A 22,394-nucleotide genomic window follows, 5' to 3' on the forward strand; every position below is an offset into this window, starting at 1 on the left:
GAAAATGTAAATACTCCACTGCAAATATTTGAAAACTATTCATACCAGCAGTGATGCGCTTTTGCTAAAATTGCAACACGTGTTCAATACACAGTTATGCAGTGTATATGTTTAGGGCTTTTATCGTGAGAGGTAAGAATGCAGGAAGTGGATCTGGTATGTGCTGCATTTGACAAGGTTGGAGTGAGTTAATATAGTTTGCTGTCTTGGTTTCATACGTCCATGCTTGCTTCAGATTACGGCCTCTGTGTTTTTGTTTTATAATCCTAAAAATACAGGCACAATGTGATTGGCCTTAAATTGTGGTGGCAAAGCTCAAAAAATCTTACTTAGTCCAACAAAAACTACATCAATTTTTCATTACATATTAATGTTCTTTGTGAAAATACGTAAGACAAAGATATAAATATTGTTCGTATATTCAAATGGGAATAATCCGCACAAAAAAAGCCCCACTATATAAAGGCCTAAACTAGTAGCGTACTGCCGGCAATGTAATCTTTGTCATGCAGGTCGTATTTGTTCTTCCTGAATCTCCCATCACAGTTTATGAAACTTCTTAAAATTTGATATTGTGTACTTAGAGTTTTGTAATGAGTGTGGTTTAACCTCCAAATAAAGTGTTTTATATAATTTAATGCTGGTTTCTTGTCCCATTGGACCTTGCTGTGACAATGTCTTTTTTCTTCCACATCTCAGCAATTAATTTGGTGAAAACAATTTCATCTGCAATAAGATTAAAAAAAGACCCAATTGTAATGAACTGAAATTAGCCTTTAAAACATAAATAGCAGAAAAAATAAGTTTAAGCTTTTTGGAAAAATGAATCCTTGTCCTCCTCCAAACTGCTGCTTTTCTATTTAGTTTAATTAGATTTCTGGGGGTAAACTTCAAGGGACCAGCACAAGCTGCTGTATGTGGTCCGATTGTGTCCCCCAGCTTTCACCTCTAAAGTTCAGCCTGGTGTGAACCACTCAAATGGCCCTGTTGTTTACAGTAGTGTTAAGTGCGTGCCCCTCCAGGATCAGTCGGAGCCATAATCCCCTCTTCATTCCCACTGAGGCCCAGAGTGTGTGTAAGTGGACATGGGTGATGGCAGACAAGGAACGGCTCACCAGCCCACCCATTCAAACCAGCCACGCAGCTTCAAACACACACGAAAAAAAAACACACGTGAACACACGTATTCATTCTCAAACACACACACATACACAACGAGAGAGCACAAATAATAGAGAAAGAAAGAGAGCAAATGAGAGGTTTTTCGTCTTTTTTTCCTCCAAGATATTACCCCCTTCTTGCTCTGTTCTCCCTGCGTTTTTATGTCATCTCACCTTGTAAAAAGGCTTTATGGTCTTCCCAGGCCTCATGGCTATGAGTGTGGTGAGGTGGATTGTGGGAGCTTTAGAACTCCTCCAGGAACAGCACTTAGGGCGAGTGACAGGAGAGCATCTCCAGAGAGCTTTAGCTCGCAAACTGGGAAACTCTTTAATCTGACTTCCTCTCCTATTTCTGATTTTTTTCTTCTCTCTTTTCTTCTCCTTCTACAAAAAGGCTTACAGAATGGCAAAGACAAAGAACATCAGTGGCAGTTCACAAAAAAAAAAAAGCAAAGTAGAGCCAAAAAACTACTTTTTGCACCTAATATTTTGTATTTAACTGAAGGTTTTCTAAGAAATACATGTTCATAGTGGCCTTTTATTTCCTAATGACTCTCTTTCATCAACATCCCACTAAAACTGACCAGTGACTTCCCAAAAATTGATCCCTTGAGGAAGAGGCAACATTCTCATCTTTATATACATGAGAGTGAATTCACCTGTGGCTCTGAATTGGTTCCCACTTGCTGTGCAGGTCACACAACACAGGACAGCATGAGCTACTGCAGTCATTTATATGACGTGCAATATAATAAAACTGTTAAAAGAAATGGGCACGAGGGACTAAATGGGAAATCCACATGACAGAGAAGAGGAAAAGGAAAGGAGGGGCTTTGGCTGTATGTTAATCTAATCAAGTAGTTGTTACCCATTAGCACTGAGGTCTCATATCAGCAACTGTAACCTCTCTGTACCCCCACCTTCATCTCCTCTCCCCTCTCCCCCCCTGCTTTCTATCTTCCGGTCCCTGTGCAGGTCTGCCTGTATAATGTCCACACAAAGTTAATGTGGGGCCTCTCCAAGGTGTTCAGCAGCTATGCTTTAAATCATGCAATTAGTGCTCAGCCGGGGGATTTATACTTTCTGGCAACAGCACTTCTTTCGCTTATATGTGGCCATGGGGAGACGACCCTTTAACAGGAAAGCAACGATAAAAACCATTTGAAAAAAATATTTCATATCACAAAATGTACATTGCTTAAAGGTTCAGTGTGTAGGATTTAATGCTACATATTGGCAGAAATTGAATATATGTTTTCTGTGGTGTGTAATCACCTAAAAATGAGAATTATTGCATTTTTGTTACTTTAGGATGAGCTGATTATATCTACACAGGGAGCAGGCTCTCTGCCACACAGATCACTATGTTGTTTCTGCACAAGGGACAACGAAACACCAACTCAGACTTTTATTTACACTAGCTTATGTAATTATTTATTTATTTATTTATAGACCTCGAATGTAGTTGTCTTTCTTTAATGTGACTGTGTCTATGTTTTTATGTGGATTTTATATGAGCTGCTGGATACAGTAATTTCCCTGTTTTAATTGATAAAGTATCTGTCTGTCTGTCTGTCAGCCACCATAATTAGCAGCCTTCCGCGACATGCGACACTGCAAAAATACCGATTTTTTTTTTTTTTAACGTGACACGTCTTTATTCGGTGTTTTTGCCGGCTTAAATCACTGGATCCGCTTGTTTTTTAGAAGAATAATAACTCAGCTCTCAGTCCGGCGCTGCTCTGTCGGTGCTTGCGGCATAAGTGTGCGACGCCGGAAGGCAGTGACAGAAAGGGAGCGTGCATTAGCAGGTGTAAGACTAGTGACCCGGCTCTCAGCCAAACAACGTAGGAGAACACTGATTTAAAGCATCAACTGCTTTATTCAGGTTTTTTCACTGGTTTCATCACTTTACACGTTTAGAGAAGGAGATCTGTGTGGATACTTCAGCTCCCAGTGAAACTCTCAGAAAGTCTCAGAAAAAAGGTAAGCACATATGAAGTCCTCAGAGAAAAAGGTGAACACACAGTAGCAACTGCTGGGCTTGTGGCTTGTTTCTGAGGAGCCAAACAGTGGATTTGTAAGGTGGATCTGCTGTATTCAGGTTTTTTTTTTTAACTACCTGGTCTGTTTGTTTTGGAAAGGAAGCCACCTCTGCAGACAATGGCTGCAATCTGCAACCTTCCCTGCTGGATGCTACTAAAATCCCCATGTTGAACTGTATTTGTATCTTTACATTTGCATGCACACATAGCATGTGCATAATGTTCATTGTAGTTGATGAAAACCAGTGGATCCAATTTTTTCATGTTCAAACTTTGAGGGATACCATGCTTCTCTTTATGTAGTCTTCAAAAAGCTGCTGTTTAATCCCAAAGTTACAGGCAAGTTTAAAACGTGGCTGCTTTTTGACTTCTTGAAAAGATTTTAGAGATAGGTTCCTGCATAGTAATATGGGAATATGTGAGTACAGTTAATGCATGGTTCTGAAAGTGTTTTGCCCCCCTCTCTGTGTCCCAGGCATCAGTCTCACCAGTTTAATGTCTTTCCTCAGAACAAATAAACAAGCTAAAATGAACATAATGAACATGGAGCAATGACTCCACCACTTTAACCGCCTTTCCCGACATGAATGTCGTCACAAAAGCAAACAGTGTGTTACTCAACTTTGGACAGAAATCTAATTTTCCCCCCTGTACCCCTTGCATTTTCACCACGGATATATCTATATACACACTCAGAACAGACACCAAATAAACACTGGGCAATACAAACACACACTGCCCTGGCTCCTCACAGACGTCTTGGTGTGAGAAAGCTCCGAAAACTTGTAAGTGTAACAAAAGAGCTGACCACAAATTCCTGACGGTGTCCAGTCGTTGGTCACTGCCTCAAGCCCAAAACCAAAACCACAGAACATGCGAGACCACAGAAAATGCAGCGAGGGAATCAATTTCCTTAATGGCATACTCACACTAAACAATACTGATACATTTACACACCATCTACCTACAATAACAACCACACACACACACACAGAAATGAATCCACAGTGCAGAGACACAGAGATGGAGACTCTCGTGGAGACAAAGGCTGCTGTCATACGAACACATTTGGACCAAATGTAATCATTGTAATGATCCCATCAATCACAGCTGAGGTAAATATGAGTTTGTGTTGGGGATGAATCATGTCTGATGAATTGGATCCAATTAATTGGGCAGGCATCCTGAAGATGAGCAATGAGCTAAAGACATTCCCCAGATTTGATTTCCCATTAGTCGGTGAAGTGAAGAGGGGTGGTCACTTCACCACGCCATCCACTGTGATTGATACCATGTTTATTCATATGAGGGGAGATGGGCTAAAATGCGTTATCTGGTTTTGGGGGGGGCAATAACAGCCATTTCATTATAGGAATCCTTTTGTTTAAGTAGGTGTTAAAATAAATAAATATTTTCTGCTGAAATGAAAATCTTCATTTGTGCTTGTGATATATGATGCGCTCACTCCCCTACGTTTCCATTGCACCCTCCACATGTGTGTGTGTGTGTGTGTGTGTGTGTGTGTGTGTGTGTGTGTGTGTGTGTGTGTGTGTGTGTGTGTGTGTGTGTGTGTGTGTGTGTGTGTGGGTGGGTGGGTGTGTGTGTGTGTGTGTGTGTTTTCCTGTGTGGCACACTCTCCAGGTTGTGCTCTGGGAGAAAATTTACGATGGAGGATGTTTGGTCTTCCTCTCGCTCCAGGGCAGGAAAAGTTGTGAAATATGCGTAAGCAATAAAAGAGACCAGTGTGCTGTGTTTAAACAGGGAAAATAGTAACACATAGGCACGCGCTATATCCATACAGACACACACACGCCTATATGATACCTCAAAGTCATGGACAAAGACTGATTGAGTCAGACTCGCGATGAGGGAGAGAGAGGATAAAGCACAGTGTGGAGAGAGGTGAGAGAAAGGTGCTGGGAGACTGAGTCTGTGTCATTCTTGGCTGTCTTTGCACCCCGTTACATTCCTTCCATGAAAGAATGCACAGAGTATAAAAGCCATTAACTGTAGAGGTTGTCTCACAACAGCCTGGCCCATTTACTGTGCTATAATTTACTGCCTTGTTAATTATCTGGCTGCATTAAAATACACCATTTTGACCAAAATTGGGACTCGTGCGCTCGAATGTGGTTTTATGTCTGAAAGAGTTATTGTGCACAATGGCTTGGTTTCCATTGGTCAGATGCGCATTCCTCTGTTTGGGCGTCAGGTTGTGCACTGTAAAATCTGACATGTTGATCCTACTTAAAATAATCTTGGAAATTGTCTGCCTTGAAAAAGGAAAGTAAATACAGCTGGTAATCTTAATTTGTCACTTTATATCTAATTGTTAAGTTTACTCAAACTGTAGTTGTATTTACTTAATTTTGTGAAGTTGTTGCAACTTAAAAATGACAGTAAGAATGACCTTGTTCTTTCTAAGTGTTAGCAGCTTCAGTAAACCACATTAGTTTGACTTAACGTGATCATCACACAGAGGATTTTGCCAATCATAACTGTAACGGTTCTGTTTTGTTAACTTGAAATATAGAAAACACAAATATGACTAATTGACTAATATGCAGCCCGCAGAATACAGATATGTAGCTCAGTAAACTTGGTTTACAGAAGTTGCTTAAACTTATGAAAAATTGATTTAATTAAACTTGTCATTATTAAATTCCAACAACTTATCAAAATTAAGTAAATGTAACTAAAGAGTAAAGAGTAAACATAAATTAACACTAACAGTTAAATTTACTCACATTTTTCAAAGCAATTGGTTTCCTAATTTTTAATTTTTTTTAAAAGTAAAATCAACTTGTCGGATTTTACAGTGCAGGTTTTTTGACTTGTCATCTTTGTTTTGCCAGATGGAGGAACAGTCGGAGAAACAAACTGCTGAGTAACACTGACAAGATATGGCGGGATGACAGTTGTGCGTGAGTATTATCAGTCGTGAGCTGCCCGATGTGTGAAAGTGTAGAGCGTGTATGTGTGTGCAAACATTTCTCACCCTGCTGCCCAAACTTTGACGAGATAATGCCTGCACACTGGATATATTGTTTCTCTCTGTAATAAGCCAACTGGACGGGCTCCAGTGAAAATAGTATGAAGGACGAGATGGTAATCTATTTACCCATTTTCACATTCTTGAAGAGGTAGGGCTCACCTCAGTGGGGGAAGCCGTTAAGCACTTTCTCCAAGCTGATGGCAAAACCATACATTGGAATTATAAACTGCAGTTCTTGCTTTCTAGCTGCTATTGATCTCAAACCTCTGATCGTATTGAGGAATGCTGACCTGCACTGAAACACAGCATTTGTGGGTGAGAGAATGACAATGTGAGCCCAGAAAAGCTGCTGAAATCCTTTAATGGGACTTTTGGAACCGCTGTTAAACCCCCGTTCACCCCACCTCCCTCTCCCCACACGGCCGATATCTCCACACTGTGGCATACAGTAAAATTATGGCCTAATTAAGTCGGGGGGGTGAGAGGAGGGGGTGCTGGTGGTTAGGTTTCAGGGTCTAACTGCTGCTGCTCTTGGCATGATGCTATCTGCTCAGGCTCAGGGGAGTACCAACATCTAGCCTTCACCCCCCCACCCTCTTAGAAACCACGGATGCAGACAGTTTGGTGCCATGAGTTCCGGAACCAGTAATGGACCAAGTGGTGGCTAATGAGATCCCTAATTCACAAATGGGAGCATGTGGTGTAAGCCACATCCCACTGCGCTTTCTGCAGAGCTCACCAAATATCCGTCTGTGATCATTTTCACATGATGCAGGAATTAGTGCTCAAATTTGTGAAGTTGCACAATTATTATTTTTGTTGTATATGTATTATTTATGTTATAGTTCAACCAGGAGAGACTCACTGGACTCAAGGATGATAAATTTGGATAGTTGGTGGCAGCTGAGTGTGGCCGGTTTGTCAATGGCAGCCCTCAGAAACATTTTGTGCAGCCCCAAACATGATATGAAATGCATGCACTATATTTTAACTATTTGTAGTTCATTTCAGAACTCTCAGTAGACAACATTCAAAGCTACTGCATCAATCTGCGCCCCCCGCAAACAAGCATCTGTCAGGTCAGGGATGACAATTTGTAGAAATCTGCTGGTTGCATGGTAACTAGTGGCACCTCATAAGTGTCATGGATATTATGTTCTCACATCTAACCCTACCCCTAACCCACCCTAACCCTAACCCGGTGGGAGTGGAGGTTGATGGGGCCAACAAATCTAGGACTTTTACCTGACAGCCCACTGTTGGCTTCCTGTTAAGCCAAACCATGATGTTTTTTTCTAAACCTAATTACGTGCTTTTGTTGCCTAAATCCAAGAAAACAAACATAAAAAAAGTGTTTCACATATGTTTTAAGTTTCTTTTAAAAAAAAGTCTGTATGCATGTAGCAAGCAGAAACATATCCTAACATATCCTGTGAAAACAGAACTGTGTTTTGATAAGATGCAATGTATACGACACATTTAAATTGACACAATGTCCCAGAAGACCAGAACAGACACAGGATGGTACCTAGCACATCATATTTAGACATGAAGGTCCACTGACAAAGTGGTGATATTGGACAAGTTGGGATGAAAACGTGCTGGCTGTCTCCCGAAATTGGCAACTTTAAGCAATTCCGCACTATTGTAATATTGTGATATTATTATATATGTCACATATTTTACAGGGGGTGTTGAAGCCCTGTTAAAATAAGGAATCCCACATCTCCCATGGAGTCTCAACGCTGGTAATTTGTTGCTACATTGTAACTTTGCACAGATTGTCAGTTTAACTGTGTCTAGTGCCATAAGATCTTCTTACTTGGAATTTCTTTTGCCCTTTCACTGTTTTTGCAGCACAAACAAAATAAACCACTTCCTAGTTGCCGGATGACGTTCTAAGGACCAAAGCAGACAATGTCAAACTATCACGAAAAGAGTATAGCTCGAGCCACAGCTGTGTTACATAAACAGCCATAGAGTTGCAAAATGGACGTTTATTTATAAGGAAATGTTGTGCATCATTAGAAGAGAGAAATAGTTTCCTTGCCAAATGCGAAGAAAAAAGTCCCCAATCCTCCGCTCCACCACTTCTTGGCACCTCTCGGGCCTGCGGTTGTTAGGGCTAACGTAAACCTAGTTACAAAGGGATGTGGACGTCATGTGAGCGTGTGTGAGCCATTTGTTGTATCACTGACACCCACAACAAACCAATTCCTTCATCATCTCCTCCCTCCCTCAGTGGATGCTTTCCACAACCCCAAACACATCAGTTCATTTCTGACACAGCCATGACAAATTACAAACCGTTCCCGTGTTTGGGGTTTAAACCGGGCCGCGTTGGTGGGAGCACCACATGCAGCGTGTTTGGAGATGAAGGGCTGATGAGAGCCAAGCTGTTGTCAGAAACAGACTGCACACACAACTAACAATGTAGCTCTGAGAACCACCATTGACCATATGGTGGCACTTAGTTGAACTCTTTGTCAGCATTACATTGTTTAATTTCATATATGCCTGCTTAAGAAAGAAAGAAATATGTTTATGTTTACTCCCTTAATGGAATTTGGATTTGTACAGTGGATAAATATTTACAGCCCAGATGAAAAGTCATTCATCAGGTTTATGATAGCTTCTCAGAGGACGAGATGGCTTGGATCGGAACAGTCGGTGGGATTTTCGAAACACAAAAGGGTTTATGAAAAAGAGTTTATCCAGAAGAAATTGTTTCAACTTTTCTGTTTATTTTACGAGTGACATCACTGCATCTTCATCGCTTTGGTGGGATGATCACCCAAAGTGCTGCCATACGGTATATACTGCTACATGTCTGAACTCAGGACATGCATCGACGCAACTCAAATGAAATGCAACATCCCATTTTATTCTCAGCTGAACCCGATCCAGCAATAGGAGCACACCAACAAGCGGAGGTCTAGTGAACCTGAAGCAGCAATATATGAGGTTAGTTTTAGGTTACCAAGTGGATGATTGTCCACTCAACTGACAGAGAGTTGATTCATTGAAAGGGTAGAAGGTGATCAATGGTCCATTGCATCAGATAAGCACCTGACTGGGTGGCTGGATGGATCCCATCTCAGGAGCCGAGGGTAAACAATGCAGTCCTAGAGTCACCCAAAGGCACCTGAAAATGAAGGGACAATCAGAGCTTTTCAGAGCGGGCAGCGAGGTGAGCGGGCCGGTTTGAAGAGGGCGGCAGAGGCAATAAAGGCTCTGTGATTAACATGAAAATAACTTGGTTGATGGATTTGGAGACAGTGATCAAGTCAATGTGTGTGTGTGCAGCGAGGATGTCGGAGCAGTAGTATTGCTAGGTTTGCATTACAAGGGAAAAGACAGGCACTGTTTGGCGTTATTGTTGATGGATGATGTGGTAATGGATGGAAGATGAGTTACAGATAGAACTCCAGATGGAGAAATGCGAGGGATAAAAGATGGGGAGGAGGAGTGTGGAAGAAAGACACCATCTTCACTTCTCAGTGCAGTAATGTCTCCCTGTAAAGCCATGATCTCACATGCGTGAGCAGGAACACCTGTTCGGAGCTGGCTGTCTCTGCGGCATATTGATATGTAGCTGCAGAAAGAGACGGCAGGAATAGTTGTACCAAACATCTGCTAAGCTGGAGGCTGTTGAACGATAAAGCTCTGTGATGTAAAGTCATATTAAAATGGCATCGATTTAATAAATTGATGTGAAGTGAGTGAAAAAATTAATTCAGCATTTTGGGTTATATACTGAAACAGAGAAAGATGGGGGAGAGAAAGCATCAGTCCTCCATAGTAAAGAAATACTCCGTTGAAAATACATCTTTTGAGTATCAAATACTCACCTGTAGCCTTGAAAAGTAGCTCTAAAAAGTTTGTGGCACCTGGGTGTTCTGATAGCCGTATGATTAAGGCATATACTGTATCACAGAGTTGCATCTGGTGACTTGTGTCATCCCTCTCTCGACCCTATAGCTGTCTGCCTCTTTATTGTCCTGTCTGATAGAGAAAAAAACTGTTTGGTATATCTTTGCAGATGACAGGAGCTTGAAGTCAGCTGGACTTTCAGAAGTTCGACTATGGTTTATACATATTCAGGTACATTTTTCATCAGGTGTGAATACCAAAGCAGATGTTGACCACTAGTAATAGTTGGCGAGTAGGGTTGCAAAGACATTTCTCAGCACAGGCAGTCTCCTCAAAAATCGTCAGGGCACACACCCATCCATAGTCCTTATTAGGACTAAAAACAAAGTACAGCCGAGGCTGATGGCAATGTCATTAGTTTTGCAAGTAGTTTGAATGTCTGTACCAAACTTTAATGCTTCAAATAATTGTTGAAACATTTCACTAAAAATACCAATGTCAGCCTTATGGTGGTGCTAAAGAAAAGGCCAGGAAATGACCAAAGTCATTATGATTTACCCTCTGGGGACCTTGCTGAAATGCTTAAAAAATGTATCATGTATAAAAGCATCCACAGAAAATACTTAAAATACTCGAGCTGCAACACTTCTCCAACGCTGATTCTTATGCTTGTGTTCAAAACAATCATTGCTTATTCAATGAATCCCTAAATATGCTACTTCTGAGGTGCTACAGTATGAGAAGGCAATATAAAATCATAAAAACAGTGTAGATCTCACTTATCTGAGAACGTGTAAAAAAAAGAAATCTGTCCCATGCTGAAGTGCGTCTTTGCATTTGTTTTCCTGTCTTTTAATATGAGCCTGTAGTAAAGTGATGTGTGTATATTTATTCAGCTCACTTTTTCTGTTTTTATTTCGACTTCTCATTACCTCATGCTGTGAGCTCACACACGCGTCACACAAACGCTGCATTTAAAGCCTGCCACTAAAATGCTAACACCTGCACTACGGCCCACCGCCACCCATCCACTGTATGAAATGAGCTCCCCCTTGTCCTGTGCAGAATCAAGATGAATTAACTTAAAAAAATCCTACTTCCTGTTGTTTTTGGATCAACCAAGACCTCCATCACCAGTTTCAGTGTAAGGTGTTGGCAGCATGTTCGTGTGCACACCGCCCTGGGCTGGCCAGAAGACAGTAGTGTGTGTCATGGTGTGGCCTCACTTTGCATTCCTTTGTATTATGTCCTTTCAGGCCTAAGGCAAACATCTCTGCGCTCAGTGACACACAAAAGCACAATAACACATCTCAGAGTGTCCCAGCTTGTGTTTTCAAGTGAACTTGAAGTTTTGTGCCCTCGTGTGAGAATAAAAATCTCAGAAACTAGGCAGTTAGGAGGAGTCAGGAGAAGGGAGTTCTTGGGCAGATGAAGATGAAGAGGTCAAGCTGCCTGTGAACACGGAAACTTGATGTGTGATCTTGATAAAGGGGTGACGGCTGGATTGAGTTAAGTTAAACCAACAATGGCCTGATTGGAGGACAGCTTTATTCACTTCACCACTTTACCCCTTTATCGCGTTCCTGTAAAACCTGCATGTATTCCTTCCGTGCTGCTTCAATGCATGCCCTTTCACTTTCAGAACATGTTTTTGTTTTGTCTCCCCAAAGGCAGCCTCTCCGTGCCTCTTGTAGCTCTGACCAGAGCCCTGATGTTTCCAGTTAACCCACACTGGAAGTTTCTCATTTGACAAACAGCAGTTTTTGCTCCAGGAGCTTTGGTATACCAAGAGGAGAGCCTATCCACATGAAGGCTGATTCTGGCAAACAAAACTTTTACTGATCCCACAAAAGACTTTGACTCTCTTGCGCATACGGGACGAGTGATTTATGTACGCCTGCGTAGTCGAGATGCTCCAAACCAGCTGCACTAATTGATAACAGTGTAGTTTGTAAGTGCAAATCATCATTCATGCTCCTGAAAGTGGTTCAGCAACTCTCAGCAGGGGTGTGCGCTTGAACACACAGGCCTGTGTGTTTTCCCATTGTTTAATGTTATTGGGTTTTGTGTTTTGGACTCCATAAATTTCAGTCAGAGAGCCCTTTTCCCAGAAATATGCCAGTTAAAATTTACTATATGTTTATAAATCACCAAATCCTGTGGCAATCAAAGGTATGTGGAAAATACAAGTAGTTGATGCTGTTTCCTGTCAGGATGCTGTGAGATCAGAAATCAGGTGATGTGAGGAGATTATGAAGCCAAGAAGGCAAACAAGAGGAAAACAGAGCATAAAGAAGACAGCCAAGACGGTTTGTTTAACTGTGGCTTTGCAGCACAGTGATGGATGTGTTGCTAAATGGTTAGTCTCAGCTGTGCTGGGTAGGACTGCAGCAGTAGGTAACGCTATTTTGAGGGTACAGAGTCTTGCAAATACTCAACAGCTGTATCATGTGACAGAACGTAACAGAGTTATAGACAGATGCCTAGCAAGGTCCCTCCATCCACATGGACAAAAGACATAAGGACACCGCATTTAACACACGCGCTGATGTCAGTTGTTCCCGATTAAAGGCATGTCCTTCTGTATGAGTCAAAGGTACCTGGCTGATGGTAATAACAGACAAGCAGAGGTAAGGGATGGAGAGGAAGAAAAGTAGAGAGTGAGAGGGACAGAAAAAAAATATTTTTACTAGCTTGCACAGTAGATCACTCTCACCCAGGGGTATAGTCAGGAAAGGATGGGCGGCTTTATCGACTGCTTGGCAGCTTGCTGTGAAACAAGGGGAGGGATGGAGGATCAAATGATCCTCTCGCTTGAAACACTTACTAATCCAGCAAGACTTACTGCCCCTGTCGGCCTCATAAGTGCAAGTTGCAGGTGAATTTCAACTAGAGTGGTTACTTTGAGTCACAGATCAGATGTGACAGAATCAGATCGTTCAGGTTAAAATGCCGTGAAATTCAGCTGGTTTGAAAGACTATCCTTCATTGGATTGTTGTATGACTCAAGATCAGTCTTGGTCTTGAGACCACTTTTTGAAGGGTTTGGTCTCATCTCAGTATTGACTGCATCATTACTCAGTCTTGTCTCAGTCTTGGACAGAGAGGACTGCGGATTTTACTTCAGACCACTCAAGAACACAACCGCAAGAACCGAACTGGACAAGGTCACAAACCCTTGAAGTCTTGACTTGGTCTGATACACATGTTCTTGGTCATGACTTCCTCTAGGCTGAGGTAGTTTTGACTACAGCACTGCTTCACAGTACGTATTTTTCTAATGGTATGGTTGTTATCAATGTTGCTTGTTGGTACATTCATGAAAGCTCCAACATTGAAAATTAAGTTAGGCACTCAGTCAGTTTCGAGTGAATGAGAAGGAAATGTGAGCCTTTACTGATAAACAATTGCTGAGTTGCTCAAGCCCGTCCCTCTCCTTCTCTGCCTTTTGCCACATTTTCTTTACTAGAATAGTGAAGGCATGACCGGCTGCACTCTGATTAGCTAGTACTCTTTGCCTTCATTAGTTGGCTTTGTTAGGTTGGTTAATTTTAGGCACTAGGGGTGAGATTGGTTAGGTAAAAATGATGGGGTAAGCCGATCAGGGGCAGAGTCGTATGGCTGGTCATGCCTTTGCCACCCTTGCAAAGAAATCTCTCCTATTTAAGTCCTAAAGTCTTGAAGTAGGAAGTAGTGCCATATATTCTCTTCAATAATAAGGTGCCGAGAAAAAAAATCCGCATTGTGCATAATAGCGTAGAACTTCACCTTTCATTCAGCCATTCTCAGTTCACAGACAGTGAAATTTTTCTCATCAGTCAGAGGGACCACGAACAGTCAGAGGTTCAGTCAAGAACTGAACATTTTGATGAATAATTCAGTGAAAAGATCTTTTGAATGATTATCTGAAATAAATTGATTCTGGTGATTTAGTTTGCTGTAGAAAAAAAAAACTAATGCTTGAAGGCAGCAACAATGAAGAGCTTTTACAAAAGCAACTGCATTACTAAGCAGCAATTTCATTCTGTGACTTTGACAACACAAGAGAAAAAAGATATGTTATTTGGCTTGCAATAACAATCTGAAGAAAGTCTAAAGTTTTCAGATTTATTTTTATAGTATTAATAAAATCCATAATAAACTGAAACTATGGCTGGAAAATATCAGCAGTGATGCAAAGAATAAATCATAATTCATGTTTTGAGGTGTGTTTAAAGTCATCATAGTCATATGATTGTTTGAACGTGCAGTTGTTTCATGTTTTTCTTTTTGTCTGACATCTGTCATAATATCAACACTGTGATAAGCTGCTGCTGAAAAATAGTTAATTGCTCTTTTACCTCCTGCAGCCTGCTTTCAAAGTCATTGAATAACAGGTGTATTTATTAAAGTTACAAGAACACTTACTTTAATGTTATTTTATTGCTTTTCCCACTCACATTACCTCACAGCTTTCATATTGTTTCTGAACATGCAGGCACATGATGGCTCACCTTCCCATCAGCAACAGCAGCAGTAATAAAATACTGCAACAAGACAAAACAGTGGCGAGAAGCTGCGTAGTCCTTATTTTAAATGCTGGAAAACTAATAAAAGGGGGCAGCCTACGGCCTGGTTTTGAGCATGAGTCAGGACATTTTTACCACTTTTAAAGATTACAGTGTTTCGAAACTAGAGGATTTATTTCTTACAATTAAACTTCTTCAGCCGCTGGGTAGAGAAGAGGATTAGACCAGGAGACAGTGGGAAGTATTCAACTCCACACCTGCTTGCTGCTGCATCTGGGGAGGAACTCAGTTACTCAACTCCTTGGAACAAACCTTGTTAGCACCCAAAAGACACACACTCACATACACACACTGAGGTGTTCCAACTTGTTGGAGGACAAACTGAAAAGATTAACACTGAATAGTTGCTGCACACAGTCACTGCAGGGTGGGATAATAACCCTGCCAGGCGGGGACACCGCTAAAAAAAGAACAACTTGAGTGAAGCTCCTCCAACTTGTGTATTTATTGTCTTTAATTCTGCCCTGCAGCGAGTGTGTCTTCCTGAGAGCTGAGTCTTGTCTCTCTCTGCTGTTTAGGACCTGCCAAAAAGTCCTAAAGCAGAGACAATCTGAAAAGCCCGCCAGGCTCGCCAGCACCCGCAAATAATGAGAACAGCAACTGATGACATGAAGTCATCCTGCAAGACTACACATGCAGCCGCGCTAACAAACACTCAGGGAAGAGCAGTACTTTCTCTTTCCCACTGATTAAAAAGGCTCGAGGGGAAGAGGGACACTTGGCAGAAGTGGCAGGAGAATTATCAATGTATTGAATTGTCTCTGGATTGTTGCATTTACTATGCAAGGGTCCCTTTCCTTCTTCCTTACTTATCCTGCAATCTGCATGTTACTAGCTTTTTCAGGCCTTTATGCCCAGTTTTTATCAAGATAGTTTGGAATGTGGTAAATAATTTCTTTATTTACCAAGACGCTTTCACACTTGGATAATTATAACGCTACAGCCAGCAGCTGCTTAGCTTAGCTTAGCTTAGCTTAGCATAAAGACTGGAAGTGAGGAAACAGCTTTTAACAGCCATTTGCACTATAAAGTTGGAATTTCTGAGTTTCCAAAATGCTCCCTAAACTTTGATTTCTGTCTCAGAATATTGGAGTAACCTTACCGACCCTGACCTCAAAATCCAAGATGGCTGCTATGCATGTCATAGTGAAAGCTGTAGCAATATACTGTTGATTAACACTACCATCTTATTTTTGTGTCATTTAAACAGTCACACACAGAGTCCTGTCCAACTTCTATCTGCGAACATGTTGCTTTGCTGTATGTACCCTCAAAATTCAGCATATTTGTTATCAACTGGTGTTGCTAACAATGGCTAACCTGACATGAACCGGTATTAGTAGCAAGCTAGCCTGTCTGCAGTTAACAAAATGCGCCTACAAGCACAACCCTTAGGCTACAATCCATACACACTGCACCAATCTGTACAAAGGCCCAAGAAGATAATACTTAAAAAATGCATAAATATATAAAAAATATGAGTTCATGTTACTGTTGTTAAATATACTTTATATAATTTATATTTTATTACACATTATATCGGACTTTTGACATGGCAAAGTTTCACATCTTTACATAGCAGATAATATGTCACCAAGATACTTTAGCTTACTGTGCTTTTCACAAGCCAACCTGACTTTTAGACACACTGCAGAAGGCACTGCAATGTTAGATCAAATAATACACCGTGTCATAACTACCTGCATGCTGCACGGCTGTTGCTGCACCACTTCAAATGAAGTGGGGTTTTTTTCATCTCTCTTTACACACTTCTTATTGTGTTGTAATAATCGGGCAAAATTTAACAGCAATCTGATTTTATGTGTTTATCAAAATGGAAAGGGAGACCACGTCGATTAAATTCAGGGTGTGACGACAGTGTGTGTGACAGTGTGTTGATCTGTATGGAAGGTGACCCGAGTTAATCACCTTGTGGGTCTGTGTGGGTCACATGGGGGCAACAGGCATCTGCTTTATGGCTGGGTGATGACAGTTTTTGTAGACTACAGAGTCGCAGGGGATAAACTACACACAAAACACACGGACACACACACGCTCACACACCTATGCACATGAACAAAGTGAGTTAGCTTCCACTCAAAGAAACACATTTCACACCAATCTGGCACCCTGAGATTGTGAGAGACTGTGGCTAGTCAAAGAAAGAAAGAGGAAAAAGAGGACAGAGTGAAAGAAAAAGACAGACGCTTTGATTTTAAATGTCCTTTAATCAATAAGGTCGCAGCAAATACCTTAAAACATGCACAATGTATAACACAAACCAAATATACTTGCACAAACACCTCAGTTACACTAAAACTGCAGCCCCCCTCAGTGCAATAACAGAAGAAGAGAGAAACCCCAGCGGGACCAGTCTGCAGACATAACAGTAACGGTACACCAATTCACAAACATGACAACATACTGGACCCACTAGTCAAAGTCTGATTCAGTTGAAGGTGTACAAGAGAGTCTGTGTGGTGACTTTAGCCTGTTTAATCTGCTGTAAACAATTTATTTTAGTATTCAGTATGTTTTTTAGGTTGATAACTTACTTTGCTTTTTAATCATTCCATGTAAATCACCAGTTTTCTTATCTTTGCAAGATAATTTATCACTAGTAGTGACTATTTTTGAAGCTCTTTCAGGTGTGTTTCAGCATCTTAAAAGTCCCATATCTGTTAAAAATATGTTTTTGGAAAATCTTAATCCAGAAAAGGAATCATGTATATTTTGAATCTCTTTAGCAGAAAATAATTGCTGCTCTCCAGCTAGAGGCATTCCAAAAAATGCAAACCAAAGGTGGGAATTCTCAAAACAGGCACTGTTGGCAACCACCAGTGTTTGGCATGTTCACACCTAACAAGACCCCAACTTGAAGTTCAAATCACATAGATTAAAATAAACTATATCATGTTCTAAGTTCACACTTTGAATTTTAAAATTAGTTTACTCTCCCCAAAAATAAAATACTTTACATTCATGCCTTCCATTTAAAAAAAAATAAAAACATGAGATCATCACTCACTTGCAGATATTTCCCAGGACTGGTCACATGCTTTAACCCATTATGTGTCTTGCTAAAGCTTTAAATACAATCCACAGAAATAAATGTTTTCAGTCAAACAAGACTAATGTTGAGCTGAGTAAGGAGAGGTGACATGGTTACATTAATCAAACACATGATCACTATTCTGGGTTTATTCCCATCCTGACCCCATGTTAAAGTCCACTCTCAGCAGAAACATTTCTGTTGCCCTGCACTGATCTTTGGGTGGAGACAGCTTATAGAAAAACAGAGACAGAGACATAAAGGAAGGGAGATGGACAAATGGCACGTCTGGCATGTATAGTGTTTCTGTAATCTGCTCCAGCTAAATCACTGATGAGAAATCTCTCTCTGCTCAGCCACAAAGGGAGCTAAAGTTACCCTGTGACTAATGCACTGTCCCTCTTGTTTCCTACACCTTTTCCAACCTCTTTCACTTCCTCTCATCTCATCTATTTTCCTGCCCTTTTAATCTTCTTTTTGCTTTTGGATTCTTGCCCCCTCTGAATTTTTACCCCTCTCTGGTGGAGCTCTCATCCTTATCTCTGTCCACCTTCTGGCTAGATTCAAGTAGACATTAAACTTTTACGTCATCGGCCACGACGCCACGCTTACAGAAGTAAGCCGAGCTTTGCACCTGGTTGGCAATGGGCGACTGTGGGGCTCTTGAGAGTCAACGAGGGGGGTTCTCTAGAGTTCAAAGGTGAATGAGATCTCTGCGCTTCGGGACGGAGTGATGAGGTGAATGGGAGTGCTGAAACAGACTCCAGACAGAATCAAGTATCAGTCCAAATCCCTGCTTGTTGAGATCCATCAACTCTGTGTGGCTGGTGACGTCCAAAAGGTTTAGAAATAGCAAATCTTTCTTATGTTGTGCAATCTCTCCCTTTCCCCTCTCTTCAGTTTTGTCTGTGTCTTTGACACACATATGCTCACTCACATTTTTCTATGCATGTGAGGATTACATTCAGCTGCTGTCGCAAAACCCTCACAGTAGCCCAACTACATAACTTTAAACTTTGAAGGTGATGCAGAGCTATACAATACAGATAATAAAAAGAAAAACAAATTTTAATCAAAAGAAATAATAATAAAATCATAACATACTTCAGTACTTGAATTTCTTACAAATTAAACTAAACTAAACTAACTAGACATACTAACTAAAATTGGATTATCTGACAATAATTTCTTCTCTTTTTTTTACAGTGTCTGGCTGTGGTAAAGGGTGTAATTTTTGTTCTAAACCATGCATTTCAAGGAGTTTTAAAAATAAATACAAAATTAAACCATTTAAAATTGTATGTCCATTGCTAAGCCAGAATTTAAAAAACAACAAAAAAACCCCCCACAAATCTCCCCATTGTGTAGAAATGGATTTGACATGCCTACCCAGTTTTACACCACTGCCTTCCCTCTCACAAATAACAAAGTGTCCCCTAATGACAGTTGTAAGTGTGGACAGTGATATGGCATCCATCTCTTGTTGTTATGTAATTTCTTTAATGCTGTTTGTGCACAGTATAGATATGAATACACTTTAAATTCACAGTAAATCCTAAACCAAACCATATTGTAATTCTGCAGTAAATTAAATCACAAACTTCAGCCAAAATGAAATCACTTTACAGAAACATCCTCTATATGTGGCTTTAAAAGCTCAAACTGTTTCTCCTAAGCACAGTAGCATGTGCACATACACACACTATCTTTTATTGAATTCGGCCGGGCACACAGATAGCAGCAGAAATTTGATTCATCACACTGTCTTTTAGATTCTATGCCAGGTCAGACTGCGAGTAAATCAGCTCCGTTGGATGCTGTGTGCAGAACGGTGAAACAAATCCCCTCGTTTTATATAAACTGGTCCACATGTCGGGGTATCTGGACTGTAATGCTCCTGATCCCTCTTCTTCTTTTAAGTATGTTTTCCCAGTTGTATCCACTTTCCCATACTGGACTTTCTTCTCCAGCAATATGTTATAACATAATATTAATCATACATTGTTCATTAATGTGCATGTGCATTACTCATCAGTGATTTTGATTGAAAATATTGTGTTCTCAAATAAAGGTAGCCTATATTTCTGCTACTGAAGTGAGAATTTATTCCAGTTCAAACCAACTTGTTCTAAGAGACCTACCTGCCTGAGAATGAAAAGAAACTCCAAAGCAGCAGCAGCTTGGGTGACAGTGTTCAGTTTCTCCAGGATACAGTTGAATGCTCTGCTTTCATACACTGAAGTGTGTTGCTAATGTCTCATAATTGCTAGCATGTGTATAAATGTTTTCAAGAATGTCCAAGAAGGCCCTCACTATGGGGTAATAAGCAAATTGAATGAACAACCAGAGGTTACCAACCTGATTTAGTTAGGATAACCAAATTGTTCACCCCTTATAAATCATCCATTTTGGACATTTTGGGAAACTTAGAGTTGAGAAAATTGACAGCACTGTCCTATCTGCCTGTTAAATATGAAGCTACAGCCAGCAGCCAGTTATCTTAGCTTAGCATTAAGATTTGAAGCAGGGGGGAAATAGTATTTTCTCCACAGACCAGCATGGTAAAAGATACGAGTATAAAAGTGCAAAAACCCCTCGAACTTCAAACATGGTCGATTTTGACTCTAGTCTGCATTTTTTAGCCATCGTCATCTCATTGTAATATATTTGTAAAACTTTCCTGTAGCAAAGACAAGCTATTTAAAAACCTGCAATGTCATCTCAATGTAAAATGTCTAAGGTCTCTGAGCCAAGTGGGAGCTCATCGGCAGGAGAAACACTGAACACATTTTCAGTGGGCCGCATAACGCGAAAGTCAACCTGGCAGCTCGAAAATGTTTTTAGCATATGCGCCAGGCAAGCAATTCCACTGCAATTCTGATTCTCATTATTATTATTAAAGTATATGTTACAAACTTATGAACTACCATGATGAATCATCATACTAATAAAAAATGTTGTGTTACCATATGCATTAGCTTGGTGGCTGGCATGGCCCACTTGTCACAGTAATACATTATAGTATGCTGGATCAACAAATTTTGCAAAATTATATCTGATTAATAATAAAATTATGCTGTGTGGCAGAAAAAAACCCGCTCTATTACTGTTACTTTGTAAAATTCTGTGACAGTGTCGGATTTTTAATGGCACTTGCTATGTTTTCCCATAAATTAGAGCAACTAGAGAGAATGAGAGATATACGATATTATAGATAGATGACCAATTTAAATGCACGTTTACCTGGAATAAAATGTCAGCGTTCTCTGAGTTTAAACAACGTGAAAACATTTGGTATATGTAAGTATCTCAGCAAATTATGTAACATAGGTTTTAGTTGCTTTTAGACATTTTAATGTGGAAATGTTATGTAATGTACCTTTAAAACTAAAGCTCAGACCCTCCACATTGTCACATTTTTTCTTTTATCCCTTTCATTTCTATATATCTCTGTTCCTGGAGCCAGAGTGAACAGTAAATCCCGCCTGGCAGAGACTCTGACAGTTCATCTCGTGTGGATCTGTGGATAATTATCTGTGTCTGTACACGAGGAAGACGTCTCTGAGCTGTAAAGAACTGAGGTGAAACAGGCCAAAATAGACAGACCAAGCTACTAAAATCCCCTCACAATTACGATTATAATGTGTGGAGGGTACAAGTCCAAGCTTCTTGCCTGGTCCTGATGTTAAACCAACAAAAGGTGAGGGGAAGGCTAAGTGCTTGAATGGGCATGCTGACTGTCAGAGTCAAGAATAATTACTGCAACCATTTGCTGGGTTGATGTGATGAAAAGCAGCGCTTCTTGTGGCGAATATATTCCACTGCCACCAGGTGAAAAGGCCACATACCAAGCTAATTGTCAAGAAACACAATGTTGGAATGTGCATGTGTGTGTTTGCGCATTCACATATAGGTGTTTGGTGGCGCGGCCGTTTGCAGAAACCAGTGGTGTAACTTGATAATGAGTGTATATTTGAGATGTGTGTAGTGTTGGGTTGCCCTGTTGTCTTGGGAAAGCGTCGTGTTTCAATCTTCTCCAGGAATTCGAGAGTTCAACTCGGTGAGCACGTGGACAGTTAGCCGGGAGGGAAAGCCTGCGATTGGCTCTGAGAGTGAAAAGCATCTCTACAGCAGCAGCTTGGGTGACAGTGTACAGTTCTCCCTTGACACAGTTGAATGCACTGCTTCCATGCAGTGAAAGTGTGCTGCTAATGTCTTGTAATTGCTAGCATGTGTATGCATGTAAGAAAGGGGTTTTCCAGTTAGCTTAAACACCATTTTACAAGCAGTATGAAGTCACTGTCAGGTGTTGTGTGAATGGGTCTTTGCTTGGGTTTATGTATCTATGCTTCTATGTTTGTAACTGCAACCTTCTCCTTGTGACTGGAGCAGGTTTAAGCTGCTGGGCCGGTCCGCAGGTGAGCCACTGAGGCAGTATGGGTAAGGCGATCCACCTGAGAACTGCCCAGGGAATTGTGTGCCATTGTGCTGAGGAGAAAGGCAGGGCCCTCCAGCGTGTGTCTGCTGAATAAGAGCCACTTGTGCCATTTTGCACAACATACAATAACACCACCACAGGTTGGACCAATCGAATCAACAGGCTATTCTTTTCTCTCTATGCTGTGACCTTGTGTACAAAAACCTGCAATTATCACTCCCCAACCCACCTTAACCACTCTGCTAAACAAAATGGACACCACA

The 22,394-nt window shown here is 40.8% G+C and overlaps 1 long non-coding RNA gene across 1 annotated transcript in view; it reads left to right on the forward strand.

Annotated features, from left to right (window-relative positions):
* The first annotated feature begins 2,929 nt into the window (after positions 1 to 2,929).
* The window catches only part of LOC148187726 (uncharacterized), a 58,100-nt gene continuing 38,635 nt past the window's right edge, over positions 2,930 to 22,394 (forward strand). Inside the window, exons 1-2 of the long non-coding RNA XR_015778461.1 lie at positions 2,930 to 3,146; positions 6,061 to 6,129. This is a non-coding gene — a long non-coding RNA (uncharacterized LOC148187726). The remainder of the gene's footprint in view (positions 3,147 to 6,060; positions 6,130 to 22,394) is intronic.

This window comes from Plectropomus leopardus, chromosome 13 (genome assembly GCF_026936395.1).
Source record: "Plectropomus leopardus strain MGB_pleo_1.0 chromosome 13, ASM2693639v1, whole genome shotgun sequence".
NCBI classification, from domain to species: domain Eukaryota; kingdom Metazoa; phylum Chordata; class Actinopteri; order Perciformes; family Serranidae; genus Plectropomus; species Plectropomus leopardus.